This window comes from Mobula birostris, chromosome 10 (assembly GCF_030028105.1).
Source record: "Mobula birostris isolate sMobBir1 chromosome 10, sMobBir1.hap1, whole genome shotgun sequence".
In the NCBI taxonomy this organism is placed as follows: Eukaryota; Metazoa; Chordata; class Chondrichthyes; order Myliobatiformes; family Myliobatidae; genus Mobula; species Mobula birostris.
The window spans coordinates 29,217,676-29,233,437 of NC_092379.1; the positions used below are offsets into that span (position 1 = coordinate 29,217,676).

General features: G+C 45.8%; 2 non-coding genes across 2 annotated transcripts; both read left to right on the plus strand.

The window, feature by feature from the left end:
• The first annotated feature begins 3,902 nt into the window (after positions 1-3,902).
• trnal-uaa (transfer RNA leucine (anticodon UAA)) lies at positions 3,903-3,985 on the plus strand. The gene has a single exon. It is a non-coding gene; the product is annotated as a tRNA-Leu (tRNA).
• Positions 3,986-14,827: 10,842 nt separating this feature from the next.
• On the plus strand, positions 14,828-14,910 carry trnal-uaa (transfer RNA leucine (anticodon UAA)). Its single transcript has one exon. It is a non-coding gene; the product is annotated as a tRNA-Leu (tRNA).
• The last annotated feature ends 852 nt before the right edge of the window (positions 14,911-15,762 follow it).

Genomic DNA, 15,762 nt, shown 5'->3' on the forward strand with positions numbered 1-15,762 from the left:
ACACACACACACACACACAGATTCCATAACAATGGTTAATCAATGTTGAACTTGTAGAAGAGGTAGGTGACTAGATTTAATCTTCTGCGAGATGCCTGGAGACATTGCGACGGTTAGTCACATAGACCAATTTGGCGATATGTGCAGACGACCAACCCATAGAAGCGGGTGTTAAAGAATGGAGAACGAAGGTGGAGTGATCAAATGGCCTGGTCTTTCTCCTCTAGCTAATGATGGTTACGTTGGAAGTCATACTGGTTACTGTGGTTCACTGTTCAAGTGAACCCGACCTTTTCTCCTTGGAGCGGCAGAGGATGAGAGGTGACCTGATATAAGATGATGAGAGGCATTGATCGTGTGAATAGTCAGAGGCCTTTCTCCCAGGGCCGTAATGCCTAACACGAGAGTTCACAGTTTTAAGGTGCTTGGAAGCAGGTACAGAAGAGATGTCAGGGGTAGGTTTCTAACGCAGACAGTAGTCAGTGCATGGAATGGGCTGCCGGCAACGGTGGTGGAGGCAGATACTATAGGGTATTTTAAAAAAAATCCTGGATAGGTACATGGAGCTTAAAAAGGGCTATGGGTAACCCTAGGTAATTTCTAAAGTAAGGACATGTTCAGCACAGCATTGTGGGCCGAAGGGCGTATATTCTGCTGTAGGTTTTCTAAGTTTATATGTTTCTAAGTGTCTGATCGCTATGTCTCTCATTCTCACTGAACGGAGAATGGAGCACTGCATCGATGGTAAAGAGCAAAGGACAGAACTCCATTCTTATGTGCTCCCCTCATTTTAAAGAACGAAGGTACACGGTCTACACGAAGGACGTTCATAGAAGGTTCCTCTGGCTGCAGTGGTTGTATATTTGAGCAGGTGGTTCAGCATGTTCGCTGTTTAAAGGCCTAAAGAGGTCGATTGAATGGTTTGGATGTGTGCTGCAGATGAGAAGGATAAGCACTGTTAGACAAATTTCTCTTGGCGAAAGAAGTTAGGAGAAAGGGACGTCGATAGGATTGAGAGATTGTCTTCAGAAATAAGGCGGAAGATTGGGATCTGATGCAAATATGAGGTAGTCTGCAACCAGATAGGGAAGGATGGTGGGCAGCTGGGAACAGTTGGGGCAAATGGCGTCGATATAGGTGATTGAGTGCGTGGAGCCCGGGGCAGGAGCAGAAAAATAGAAAGACTGATAACTTTGGTGGTGTTGGAAAGAAGGGATGATTTGAATGGAATTGGGTAGCTCACACGAACAGAGAACGATAAGACCGAGACATTTGAAACAGGAGAATTAAAAGTTAATACCGTCGCTTTGCAGATACCCCAGAGAGAAAATGAGGTGCAGTCCCTCCTGTTTGTATTTGGCCTCACTCTGGTTTTGGAGGAAGCTGACGAAGTCATCCTCTCCCTATCTACCAAACCGTTATCCTCGTATATGCAATTCTCCACCTTTCTGCGCGTCCCAAACTGCAAATAAGGGGCATAAGTGAGGGACGTCTTGGTTATGGGGGTGGGGTGTACGGGTGTTGAATCTCTTGTCCTTTGACATTGTAGCCATGATTAATCTCTACCCAGGGAGATGTGTGGTCGCCTCTGTTTCCTGCTCGGGCGCTCTTTGGATATGGAAGAAGTACTGAGGATACCCCTGCTACTCCGACCCATTGCAATCGGGTCAAATTGTTGTTCAGATCCTCCGTCGCCCTTGAACCAAATATACACGGCGAAACTCCGCACAAAAACCCGGAACGACTTAAACCATTGGCCTTTCTGATCCAGAGGACCCGGCGTCCTGCCAGGACCGTCTTCAGGCTGAATCACATCTCCAGTGATGAATACTGTCAACATTTTCCACGATGCTCAACATACCACGTATTGCCTTCGCCAGTTTTGAGCAACTGCAGCTATGTGATATCGTCTCCCTTTCTTCGTTCATTGATTACCTCCGAACCTGGGCCAACGAAGCCACCTCACTCTTACCTGTAATAAACCCCGGGGTTTGAGCCATGGATAAGATACGTTGAAACGAGAGAATTGAATACCTGCACGTCAGGCTCATCCGACACTCCGTGAGACAAGCATGTAATCAGAACGAACATGTGCCTTCCTCTCTATATCTTCCTCTCTCTCTCTCTCTCTCTCTCTCTCGCTCTCTCTCTCACACACACACACACACACACACACACACACACACGCTCACATTCTGAGATCAGCATAAGGGTCCCATTATAATGAATAGACGATTTAGAACTTCTATAAGAGGATGGTGACTAGTTTTGCTCTCCCGCCTGGTGCCCTGGAGGCATTATCGATTAAAATCGCAGAAAAGAAAGTTTTGCAAAGGAATTAAGGGACATGTGGAGACTTCAGAATTATGGGAGCGGACGTTAATAAATGAAAGTGGAATCTGGGATAGTCGAATCGCCAGGCCGTCTTTGTTTCTCCTGTTAATGATCATAGTGCTGTGTCATTCTAGATATTCCGGATAACTGTTCATTGGTTCATTGTTCAAGCGTCCATTCGTTGTCTTAGACACTCTCTCTCTCTTTCTCTCTCTCTCTCTCTCTCTCTCTCCCTCTCTCTCTCTTTCTTTCTTTCTCTCTCTCTCTCTCTCTCTCGTGAGTGTGCACATGATAAAAATAGTTTAGACTGCAAGTTTTCGCGCAGCTGGACTGTTGCGTACTCAAGGTGAATATGAGGAGACGTTCCTGGTTTTCTTGACTCAACGCACACCTCTACCTGGCTCTATCTGCCCATCATCCCTCCTCCATTTCGGCTACATGTCCTCCCCATCACTTGTCCATATTGGCTATCAGTCCTCTACCCTCTCAGTCCCGTTGCATGGTTTCCATCTTGCACTACAACTACTCTTTTACCTCCTCGGACGCTGCTTCGCCCACAGGGATCTTCCAGCAGTGTATTTTTATTGTATTTTTTTTTCTTCTGCTCATTTACTCTTATGCAACAATCGATCATTTGCTTCAGGATGAAGGAATGTGGTGGTAGGAGATGAGAGTGCAAGGCAGAGTTTGAATCCACTAGGATTGTAGTTTCGGCAACACCGAATTTGGAGCAATCAATTAGGAAAGATTGTGATCCTTGCAGAATGAGGCACAAGCACACCTGGGCACAGGAGCACAAAACGGCGACTTTTTTTCTCTCTCAAAGTGGGAAATACAAAAGAACGACTTTCTGGCAGAGTGTAGTCCGTATGAAAGAGAGCTGAAAACGAGGACTAGAAGTAATTTTAAAAAGCGAATTGAGGAATGAAAAGGAAGTGTGAAAAAAATACCGGATCGCTCGGGCTGAGTGGGTCGGTCTTGCACAGAGTTTGTATATTATGGGCCCAATGGTTCGATTCTGTGACCTTCGGATTAGAAGCATGAGCGGTCCTGCATTGGACAGGGTGGGGTTTTATAACCATTTCTTTAAACTGGAATAAATTGTCCAACATCCTCTCGGAGCGATGTTATACATATTAGAATAGCACGTGAAAAATCGTGCAAACAAATGATCTTGTGTACAACCCTCTTATGTTTCCCTGCCGGATTGGTTCCTAAATTCACTGATTACATCTGATTCCACCAACCCGCAGCAGTTCCACGCTGTGTGTTAAAAAACTCTGTCACTAAACTCCCGTCGTTTTAAAAAAAAATCTCCTTATCTCCTCTTAAATTTGTGCCCTTCAGTTCTTAAGCTTATGAACTTACATATATGGTATGGCCCACGAATGAAATAACAAGAGGAGTTAAAAGTTCAAATATTAGGAAAGTTGAAATATTGTTTGTTAACGCAATGCGAGTGCACAGGGGTACGACAGCCCAGTACATTCAGCAGTATCCGAGCAGGAAATCCGGGACAGTTTTTTGAATTGGAAAGTAAGGGTTTAAGTCTTTCTTGCTTGCATCGTACCAGGATGGCCGAGTGGTTAAGGCGTTGGACTTAAGATCCAATGAACAAATGTTCACGTGGGTTCGAGCCCCACTCCTGGTAACTCATTAACAGGCTCACACTGAATTTTTCGGGGCACAGAAGTATTTCCACGTTTATTATATTTAAAGTATACATATATATTTTCCGCAAAACTCAGGTGGGAGGCCATTCGGGCCCACTTCCGACACATTCCACCACCACCCGCCCCTGTGATCTCGTTAGAGCGAAAAGAGGACAGAAGGCCTAAAAGTACCGCGATCTCTCAATCAGTTTGCAAACCCCACTGCTTCCCGTTACCCCAAACACAACAGATTCTGCAGATGCTGGAATTCCGGAGCAAAACCCACAAACTGCTGGAGGAACTTAATAGGTCCCGTAACGTCTATGGAAATGAATAAACAGTCCACTTTCCGGGCCGACTCCCTTATTAAGGACTGGAAAGGAAAGGGGATGACACCCTGATGTAAAGTTGAAGTGGGGGAAGGAGGACAAGTCAAAAGTTGATACGTGAAACCAGGTGGGTGAGAAAGGTAAAGAGCGGGAGAAGAATAAATCTAATGGGAGAGGAGAGTGGACCATGTGAGAAAAGGAAGCAGGATGGGCTCCAGGAGAATGTGATAGACAAGAGAGGAGAAAGATAAGAGGTCGGAGTGGAGGACGGAAGAACAGGGAATGGGGAGAAGAAAATGACTGGAGAAAAGTACTGGTCGGTTTGAAGCAACTACTATATTTGACAAAACAAGATACAGCAGTCATCATATTGAAGCCCTTTCCGTCGACGCTACCCAATATTTTATGTGCTAAACATCAAAAGAAAATTACATATCTACAATGCATCCATAATGCTTTTTTGGAAGTACACAGAATCTTCACGGGTCCCGATTTTCACCCACACCACAGACATCTAAATGAATTTTAATCAGCATTCTCTGGCCCGTGATACAAGGCTTTTGGGAACCTATTGTCCAGAGCTGTATTTCACATTAAATCTACAATGTATGTTCGAATCTGAAGGCCAGTGACCGAAGTCAGTTACGTTAATTGCTACATGTGCTAGACTCAGAAATCTGCATAATAAGGCAACGAGCTGGAAAGAAGACATCTGATAGGAGAGGAGAGTGGACCATGTGAGCAAGGGAAGAAGGAGGGGCACCGGGGGAGGTGATAGACAGGTGGGGTGAATTTGGAGTCAGAGTGAGGAATGGAAGAAGAAGGAAGGAGGAGGAGGGAAAAATACCATAAGGAGAAATCGATCAAGTTGTAGCCTACCTGGACGGATGATGAGGTGTAACTCCTCCACCTTAAGAGTCGCCTCACTGCGGCAGAAGAGGAGTCCACAGAGTCCAGACAAACATGTCGGGAAGTGAATGGGGATTGGAATTAAAATGGTAAACGAGAAATTCTGCTTGTGGCAGATGGAGTGAAGGTGTTCGACAAAGCAGTCCCTCAATGTCCATTGGGTCTCACCAATACAGGGTATCAGGAGCACCGGATACAACAGATGTATCCGAAGCTCTTGGCACTCTGATGCCCTAGAAAGAAAAGCTTCTTTCTGGGAAAAGCTGCAGAGGAGACGAAGAAACTGATAAAAAGGAAGAGCATTTTACAGGAGACAGGGTAGAGAGAGGTATAGTCAAGGTACTGTGGGATATAAAAGAAGATGGTGGCCTAATTGTTTCCAGAGACGGAGACAGAGCGATCGAGAAATGGGAGAAAGGCGTCAGAAATTGTCCAAGTGAATGTTAGGGCATGGTGGATGTTGGATGCAAAGTTGAAATTGACAAGTTCAGTAGAGGTGCATGAAGAAGCTCCAATGCCGTCGTCAATGTAGTTTAGAAAGAGCTGTGGAGCATTACTTTGGAAGGTTTGGAACATGGACTGTTCCAAGTACCCAATAAAATGGTAGGCATTTATGGAGGCCTTGCATTAAAAGTTGGGGTAGATATTTTTTCTCCAGAGATAAAGACAGCGAGTTAGAGAAGAAGAGAGAGAGAGAGAGAGAGAGAGAGAGAGAGAGAGAGAGAGAGAGAGAGAGGTGATTAAGGACAGGGAGGAAACTGGAGACAAAATAATGACCATTTTGAGCTCCGCATGCGCGAATGAAGCAGCACCAAATCAATCACTAAGGTAACGCAGAAAGGGCTGGGGAGCATTATCTTGGAAGGCTTGAAACATGGACTGATCCACGTAGCCATCGAAAAGCCAGGCAAAGTTTAGACCCACGCGCCTCCTGTACCATCTTTGGGGCGCGGGTGTGTGGCCGCACAGTGACATAAATGCTTCCTTTCACATAGCCTTTGTTGCCGCGCAGCTGGAAGATGAGCCGATTATAGATCCAATCAGAACGAGCTTGTGTTAACAGAGTCTCTACGTTTCTCACTCTCGGCTCTTCTCTCGCATCTTCTTGCACTAGAAATCCTTCCCACACAGTCTCTCCTTCTCTTCTTTCTCTTTCATTGTCACTCTTTCTCACCTATTTCCTAATTCATCTCCTCTTTCTCCTTTCTCCTACATTTTCCTTCCACGTTTTTGTTCTCCTTCTCTTTTAGCCATTTTCTTTTCTCGATTCCTCACTATCTCGCATTGCCTCTCCTCTCCCTCTCTGTCTCCTTCCCTCTTGCTTTACCCTCTCTGTCCTCGCTTTGTCCTCTCCCTTTGCCTTTTCGCCTTTTTTACTCTTTCTATGTCGTGTCTTCTCTGTTATTCATTATCTTTCTTTCCCACATTCACGTCAAGTCCAGCCGTCCAAAACTCCTCAACAGCCCTGCCCGGTCTTTCATCATGATACGCCACGCTGTTGGGCGGACCACACATAGGCTCAGCCAGTTTCTGCGCAACTGCCCTGAGTAGGAACTTCTGCGCTTCCTTCAATTTGAATTCTCTCGGCTCCTGGCTCAACGAATCCGCCTCACTCGTACCGGTATCTCAGAAGTTTGAGAGCGGCCCTGATGACACTGATCACGTAGGACAAGCACTTAGCAATTAGACAGAGACCTAGCAGGACAAGAAGTCATGAGGATCAGCAACCAAAGCAGGAGAGACATTGTTTTTGAATTATAATCAACAGTAGGACATTTCGAAAATGTGACACAAGAGAAGTTCATTGTTTGACGTCAGGGTCGTCCGACATGAAAAATAGGTGGCCAATCAGAACGAGCGTGTATTAAAAGAGCCTCTTAGTTTCTCACTATCGTCCTCTCTGCTGCGTCTTCTTTTTGCAGCCGTTCCTTCCTCCTCCTCTCTATTCAACACTTTCTCTAGTCGGTTTTTCTCACCTGCTTCCTGTCTCTCCTTCTCCCCCCTTCTCTTTTCCCCTCTTCCTTTCTCTTTTTATTTTCTCCCTTTTCCTTTTGTCAGTTTATTCTATTTACCTTTCTCTCTTCCCCGTCTCCTTCATTCTCCCTCTTCGCTCGCTCTCTCTCTCTTTCTCACTCTCTCTCTCTCTCTCTCTCTCTCTCTCTCTCTCTCTCTTTCTCACTCTCTCTCTCTCTCTCTCTCTCTCTCTCTCTCTCTCTCTCTCTCTTTCTCTCTGTCCCACATTTCAGCACAAAGATCCCTTGATGTGAGTATACAAGGATACAAGATCTAACTACCATAAGGGATTAGTGGCTAGCTTCTCTCTTGTTGCTTTGGAAGTACAGTCGATTAATATCACAGAGGAGATATTTATATTTTAAATTATTTACGCGACAATGAATATGGACACTTGAAAAAATGAAAGCGGGTGAAAGAAATGAAAGAGTGAAGAGGGAATCTGGAATTCTCCAATGGCCAGGTCTTTCTCTTTTTGCTAATGATCTGTCATTGTTCAAGCACCCAATCAGTACATAGAACATAGAATAGTACAGCATAGTACAGGCCCTTCGGCCCACAATGTTGTACCGACCCTCAAACCCTGGCTCCTATATAAGCCCCCATCTTAATTTCCTCCATATACCTGTCTAGTAGTCTCTTAAACTTCACTAGTATATCTGCCTCCACCACTGACTCAGGCAGTGCATTCCACGCACCAACCACTCTCTGAGTAAAAGATCTTCCTCTAATATCCCCCTTGAACTTCCCACCCCTTACCTTAAAGCCATGTCCTCTTGTATTGAGCAGTGGTGCCCTGGGGAAGAGGCGCTGGCTATCCACTCTATCTATTCCTCTCATTATCTTGTACATCTCCATCATGTCTCCTCTCATCCTCCTTCTCTCCAAAGAGTAAAGCCCGAGCTCCCTTAATCTGTGATCATTATGCATACTTTCTACACCAGGCAGCATCCTGGTAAATCTCCTCGGTACCCTTTCCAATGCTTCCACATCCTTCCTATAGTGAGGTGACCAGAACTGGACACAGTACTCCAAGTGTGGCTTAACCAGAGTTTTATAGAGCTGCATCATTACATCGCGACTCTTAAACTCTATCTCTCGACTTATGAAAGCTAACATCCCATAAGCTTTCTTATCTACCCTATACACCTGTGAGGCAACTTTCAGGGATCTGTGGACATGTACCCCGAGATCCCTCTGCTCCCCCACACTACCAAGTATCCTGCCATTTACTTTGTACTCTGCCTTGGAGTTTGTCCTTCCAAAGTGTACCACCTCACACCTCTCCGGGTTGAACTCCATCTGCCACTTCTCAGCCCACTTCTGCATCCTATCAATGTCTCTCTGCAATCCTTGACAATCCTCTACACTATCTACAACACCACCAACCTTTGTGTCGTCTGCAAATTTGCCAACCCACCCTTCTACCTCCACATCCAGGTCGTTAATAAAAATCAGGAAAAGTAGAGGTCCCAGAACAGATTCTTGTGGGACACCACTAGTCACAATCCTCCAATCTGAATGTACTCCCTCCACCACCACCCTCTGCCTTCTGCAGGCAAGCCAATTCTGAATCCACCTGGCCAAACTTCCCTGGATCCCATGCCTTCTAACTTTCTGAATAAACCTACCGTGTGGAAACTTGTCAAATGCCTTACTAAAATCCATATGGATCACATCCACTGCACTACCTTCATCTATATGCCTGGTCACCTCCTCAAAGAACTCTGTCAGGCTTGTTAGACACGGACTGCCCTTCACAAAGCCATGCTGACTGTCCCTGATCAGACCATGATTCTCTAAATGTCTATAGATCCTATCTCTAAGAATCTTTTCCAACAGCTTTCCCACCACTGGTCTATAATTACCCGGACTATCCCTACTACCTTTTTTGAACAAGGCAACAATATTCGCCTCCCTCCAATCCTCCGGTATCATTCCCGTGGACAACGAGGACATAAAGATCCTAGCCAGAGGCTCAGCAATCTCTTCTCTCGCCTCGTGCAGCAGCCTGGGGAATATTCCGTCAGGCCCCGGGGACTTATCTGTCCTAATGTATTTTAACAACTCCAAAACCTCCTCTCCCTTAATATCAACATGCTCCAGAATATCAACCTTACTCATATTGTCCTCACCATCACCAAGTTCCCTCTCATTGGTGAATACCTAAGAGAAGTATTCATCGAGGACCTCGCTCACTTCCACAGCCTCCAGGCACATCTTCCCATCTTTATCTCTAACCGGTCCTACCTTCACTCCTGTCATCCTTTTTTTCTTCACATAATTGAAGAATGCCTTGGGGTTTTCATTTACTCTACTCGCCAAGGCCTTCTCATGCCCCCTTCTTGCTCTTCTCAGCCCCTTCTTAAGCTCCTTTCTTGCTTCCCTATATTCCTCAATAGACCCATCTGATCCTTGCTTCCTAAACCTCATGTATGCTGCCTACTTCCACCTGACTAGATTTTCCACCTCACTTGTCACCCATGGTTCCTTCACCCTACCATTCTTTATCTTCCTCACCGGGACAAATTTATCCCTAACATCCTGCAAGAGATCTCTATACATCGACCACATGTCCATAGTACATTTCCCTGCAAAAACATCATCCCAATTCACACCCGCAAGTTCTAGCCTTATAGCCTCATAATTTGCCTTTCCCCAATTAAAAATTTTCCTGTCCTCTTTGATTCTATCCTTTTCCTTGATAATTATAAAGGCCAGGGAGCGGTGGTCACTGTCCCCCAGAAGCTCACCCACTGAGAGATCTGTGACCTGACCCGGTTCATTACCTAGTACTAGATCTAGTATGGCATTCCCCCTGGTCGGCCTGTCCACATACTGTGACAGGAATCCATCCTGGACACTCTTAGCAAATTCTGCCCCATCTAAACCCTTGGAACTAATCAGGTGCCAATCAATATTAGGGAAGTTAAAGTCACCCATGATAACAACCCTGTTATTTTTGCACCTTTCCAAAATCTGCCTCCCAATCTGCTCCTCTGTATCTCTGCTGCTACCAGGGGGCCTATAGAATACCCCCAGTAGAGTAACTGCTCCTTTCCTGTTCCTGACTTCCACCCATATTGACTCAAAAGAGGATCCTGCCCTTTCTGTAGCTGTAATAGTATCCCTGACCAGTAATGCCACCCCTCCTCCCCTTTTTCCGCCCTCTCTATCCCTTTTAAAGCACTGAAATCCAGGAATATTGAGAATCCATTCCTGCCCTGGTGCCAGCCAAGTCTCTGTAATGGCCACTACATCATAATTCCATGTATGTATCCAAGCTCTCAGTTCATCACCTTTGTTCCTGATGCTTCTTGCATTGAGGTACACACATTTCAGCCCTTCTACCTTACCGTCTTTACACCGTTTATTCTGCTTCTCTTTCCTCAAAGCCTCTCTGTATGATAGATCTGGCTTTACTCCATGCACTTCTTTCACTGCTCTATCGCTCTGGGTCCCATCCCCCTCGCAAATTAGTTTAAATCCTCCCGAGCCATGCTAGCAAACCTACCTGCAAGGATATTGCTCCCCCTCGAGTTCAGGTGCAACCCATCCAATCTGTACAGGTCCCACCTTCCCCAGAAGAGATCCCAATGATCTAAAAATCTAAAATCCTGCTCCCTGCACCAACTCCTCAGCCACGCATTCAACTGCCATCTCCTCCAATTCTTACCATCTCGGTCACGTAGCTCTGACAGCAATCCTGAGAACGTCACCCTTGAGGTCCTGTTCTTCAGCCTTCAGCCTAATTCCCGCAACTCACACTTCAGGACCTCATCCCTCTTCCTGCCTATGTCGTTGGTCCCAACATGTATCACGACTTCTGGTTTCTTTCCCTCTCGTACCAGGATGTTGTGCACCCGGTCAGAGACATCCTGGACCCTGGCACCTGGGAGGCAACAAACCATGCGGGTGTCCTTCTCACGTCCACAAAATCTCCTGTCTGCTCCCCTGAGTATAGAGTCTCCAATGATGACAGCTCTCTTCTTCTCCGTCCCACCCTTCTGCACCACAGGGTCAGACTCAGTGCCGGAGGCCCTGCCACCGTGGCTCACACCTGGTCGGTCGTCCCCGCCAACAGTATCCAGGATGGTAAATTTATTATTCAGGGGATTAACTACAGGGGTGCTCTGCACTACCTGTCTGCTCACCTTCGCTTTCCCCCCTCTGACGGTCACCCAACGACTTGCTTCCGACAGCCTAGGTGTGACTACCTCCCTGTAGCTCTCATCTATGACTGCCTCATTCTCCCTTATGAGTCGAAGGTCATCCAGCTGCTGCTCCAGATTCCTTACACGGTCTTCCAGGTCGCCCAGCCGTATGCACTTCTGGCAGATGTGACTCTGCGGGAGAGGGGCGTTCCCCCAAGACTGTCACATCTCACATGAGAGGCACATCACCGTCTCAGGAGACATTGTAAAGACTAACTGCGAGCTAGCTCGTCCTTCGCCTCTTCTCGTCCTTCGCCTCTCGAGTCAAAGCCTCAAAGCTCCACTCCTTCACTGGCCCACTCACGCTCTGGCCGCTTTCCACTGGCCACTTCGCTTGAGCTATCCCTCTATTTATCTCAGACAGGCTCTGTCTCTCCATCGACGCTGAGACAACGAGAGGGGAGACCAGCTGTTCCGATGCTACAACCTTCCACGTTGCATTTACAACTCCCCGTGTCGAGGAATAACAGGCTGTCACTCTCCATCAAAAGAGGGAGAGAGAGGGTGGATCGCTCGAGTGAAGTGGCCTTGTTCCGACAGCAGCTGGCGATTAGAAACCACGCTTATATACATCAGTAGGTAGATGACGTTGGGTGAGCAAGTGAAGAAAAGACAGTGGATGAAGGTGAGAAGTTGAATCGAACGGGGAGGGTATGATGGACAGATGAACCAGGTGTGGAGGTGGAGATGAAAGAATAAGGACAGGACTGAAAGGTGGTAGTTGGAACTAGATGATGTAGGGATGGTGGGCAGGTAGTGCCAGCTGTGGAGAGAGCAAATACCAGGGAGGAAAGTGAAGAAAGGGTGGCGAGGCTATCAAGAATTGGGCAATTCAAATATTGGACCAGCCTGAGGTCCTATACAACCGGGTTCAAGAACAGCTGCTTCACTTCAACAATTCGTCTTTGAACCAACCGCAAACCGGCAAAACCATATTTGCTAGAATTAGGGGCAGTGTGACCATTTTGATCACTTTGCACTAAAATGGGATTCATTTTTTTAGTTCAAATTGTATCCCTTCTTGTAAAAATGTCAATGTTTTTCTGGGGAATGGTGTTTATCTGAAGCTATACGTCTCTGTTATTGTTGCAAGTAAGTTTTTCATTACACCTGTGCACATATGTACTTGTGCTCATGACAAAATATAACTTCAACTTTACGTATTCGCACAACTGGGCTGTTTTTCACTCAAGAGAAATATGAGCAGATTTTCTTCTGGTTTTCTCGACTCCTCACACACCTTCGCCTGTTTCTATCGGCCCATCACCCATCCCCCATTACGGTCCCACCGATCGCCTACCATCACCCACCACACTTCTTCCCTATGACTTCTATATGCAGGCTATCAGCCCTCTGCACTGTCAGACACGATGCAGGTTTTCCACCTTACATGTCAACCATTCTTTTACCTCCAGAGTTATCCACGGAGTTCGTCCAGCATTTTTGTTTTTTTTTCTTTTTGCTCATAGATGTTTAACAAAACAATCGATCCTTCATTTGTGTATGAGTGAATGTGGTGACGAGAGATGAAAATGCAAAGCGAAGTTTGAAACCACTGGGATTGTGTCTTCTGCAACACTGAAACCAGACCAATCAATTAGGAAAGATTGTGATACATGCAGAATGAGGCACAAGCACTCCTGAGCACTAGAGCACAATAAAGTGACTCATTTTGTCTTAAAGGGGGGAATTCCAAGGAACGATTATATTGAAGTGTGGTCCACATGAAATAGTGCTGGAAACGGGGTCCGGAAGTAAGTTATAAACCCAATTGAGGAATGGAAAGGAAGTGTGAACAAATACCAGTTCACTCGGGCTAAGTGGATAGGTCTTGCACAGACATTGTATATTATGGGCCCAATGGATGGATTCTGTACCCTTGGTGATTGAGAGCTCGAGCGAAGGGGTCGGGGGAATGATTATTCATACCACTCTGTTACCTGGTATAAATGATCCATCATCGCTGGGAGCAATATTATGCATATTAGAATAGCAGCAAAAAAATAAGAATAACTGACCTTGCATTGGTAAATAAAATACAAATAAATGCAAATGTAAATACAGAAATCGAAGGAAGGTGGATTGAAACAGAGAACAGTACAGCACAGGAACAGGCTCTTCAGTGCACAATGCCTGTATCTACCACTTTACTAGTTCAGACTGACATGTCCCTGAACATGGTCCATTTGCCTGCATCTTATGAGCCAATCTAAGTGACCCTTAAACGTTATTCAGTATTTGTTCCAACACTTCCCTGATAGAGTGTTTCAGGTATCCGCAACGCTCTGTGCAAATGAAACACTGTCTTAGAAAATTTCTTTTAAACTTTGCCCCTCTGACCATAAATCTATGCCCTCTACAGGTTGCCATTTCCACCCTGAGGAGAACAATTGGACTCTCCCATATCTCTACCTGTGATACTTGTATGATCCTTTCTCAGGTCTCCCCTGAGCCTCCAACGCTCCAAAGAGAACACATCAGGTTTGTCCAAACTCTCCCTATCGCTCATACCTTAAAAGCCAGGCAAGATTCCTGCTAACCTGCTTTCCACCTCATCCGATTTTAGCAAGAGTTAATGCACAAGTATCTGATTACGCTAATCGCCTTCCTTATCAGATTTCAAAATCTGCAGCCAACCGTTCTCTTTATATATATATATGTGTGTGTGTGTGTGTGTGTGTGTGTGTGTGTGTCTCATCTTTTTCTTTCAGTGCCTTTGCCTCTCTGTTCTTCCTCTCTCCCTCCCTCAAAACCCACCTCGTTCTCTTTCTACATCTCAATTTCCTATAGTTTCATTCTTCTGTTGTCTCTCATTTTTCTATCGTTTTTCTCATTCATACTTTTTCATTATTCCTTTCACTTACTCTACCAATCAATGTTTGACGTTTTCTATTTATCTTTTTCGTCTCTCTCCCTCTCGATCTCAATCTCTGTCAGTCTTTCTTTCCCAGTCTTTCTGCACCTCCTCTCTCTCTATCTCTATATATCTATCTATCTCATCCTGTCAGGGACTGCCTATTCCATTCCCTGTCAGATTGCCACCTAAATTCTGTGATTGCATCTGATTCCAACACTTCGGGGCAGTTCCTGATATTAACCACGCTGTGTGTAAAAATAAACTTACCCATCACTCCCGATTGTAAAAAAAAATTCTCATTCCTCTCCCCTTCTGTTTTAATCGTACAGCTTTACATGTGGGGCATAGCCCACATAAGAGACTACATGACATGTTGAAAGATGGAATATTAGGAAAGCAGATAAATATTTTTTAATGGATTTCGAGTACACAGGGGTACATTCGGCACTATCCGAGCAGGAATTCCGGGGAAGTTTTTCAAATTGAAAGTAAGGGTTTACGCCTTTGTGTTTCTGTCAGACCAGGATGGCCGAGTGGTTAAGGCGTTGGACTTAAGTTCCAATGAACACATGTTCACGTGGGTTCGAACCCCACTCCTGGTAATTGATTATCAGTCCCGCACCGAACTTTTCATTGTAAAAGGTATTTCGATGCATATATTTTCCGCACCACACAGGTGGGGGGCCGTTTGGGACCAGAGACATCCCACGTATTCCACCAACCTGCTCCCGTTAACTCATTGGAATGAAAAAAAGCCCGCAAACTCCTCAATCCGGTTAAACTCTCACTGCTTCCCGTTACCCCAAACACGAGAGATTCTGCAGATGCTGGAAATCCAGAGTAAAACACAAAATAAAATTGCTGGACAGGAGCTCTGCAGACAGCAACTATGGAAATGATTAAACAGTCAAAGTTTCGGGCCGAGACTGGAAAGAAAAGGGGAAGACGCCAGAATAGAAGTAGGATAAGTGAGAAGATGATAGCTGGAACTGGGTGGGTGAAAACCTGGAGAAGTGGGAATCTGAAAACGCAAACACGAGGAAATCTGCAGATGCTGGAATTTCAAGCAACACACATAAAAGTAGCTGGTGAACGCAGCAGGCCAGGCAGCATCTCCAGGAAGAGGTACAGTCCACGTTTTGGGCCGAGACCCTTCGTCAGGACTAACTAAAGGAAGAGCTAGTAAGAGATTTGAAAGTGGGAGGGGAGGGGGAGATCCAAAATGATAGGAGAAGACAGGAGGGGGAGGGATGGAGCCAAGAGCTGGTCAGTTGATTGGCAAAAGGGATATGAGAGGATCATAGGACAGGAGGCGTAGGGAGAAAGAAAAGGGGGAAGGGAGGAAAAGCCCAGAGGATGGGCAAGGGGTATAGTGAGGGGGACAGAGGGAGAAAAAGGAGAGAGAGAAAAAGAATGTTTGTAGTGTCACCTCACCTGGAAGGACTGTCTGGGGC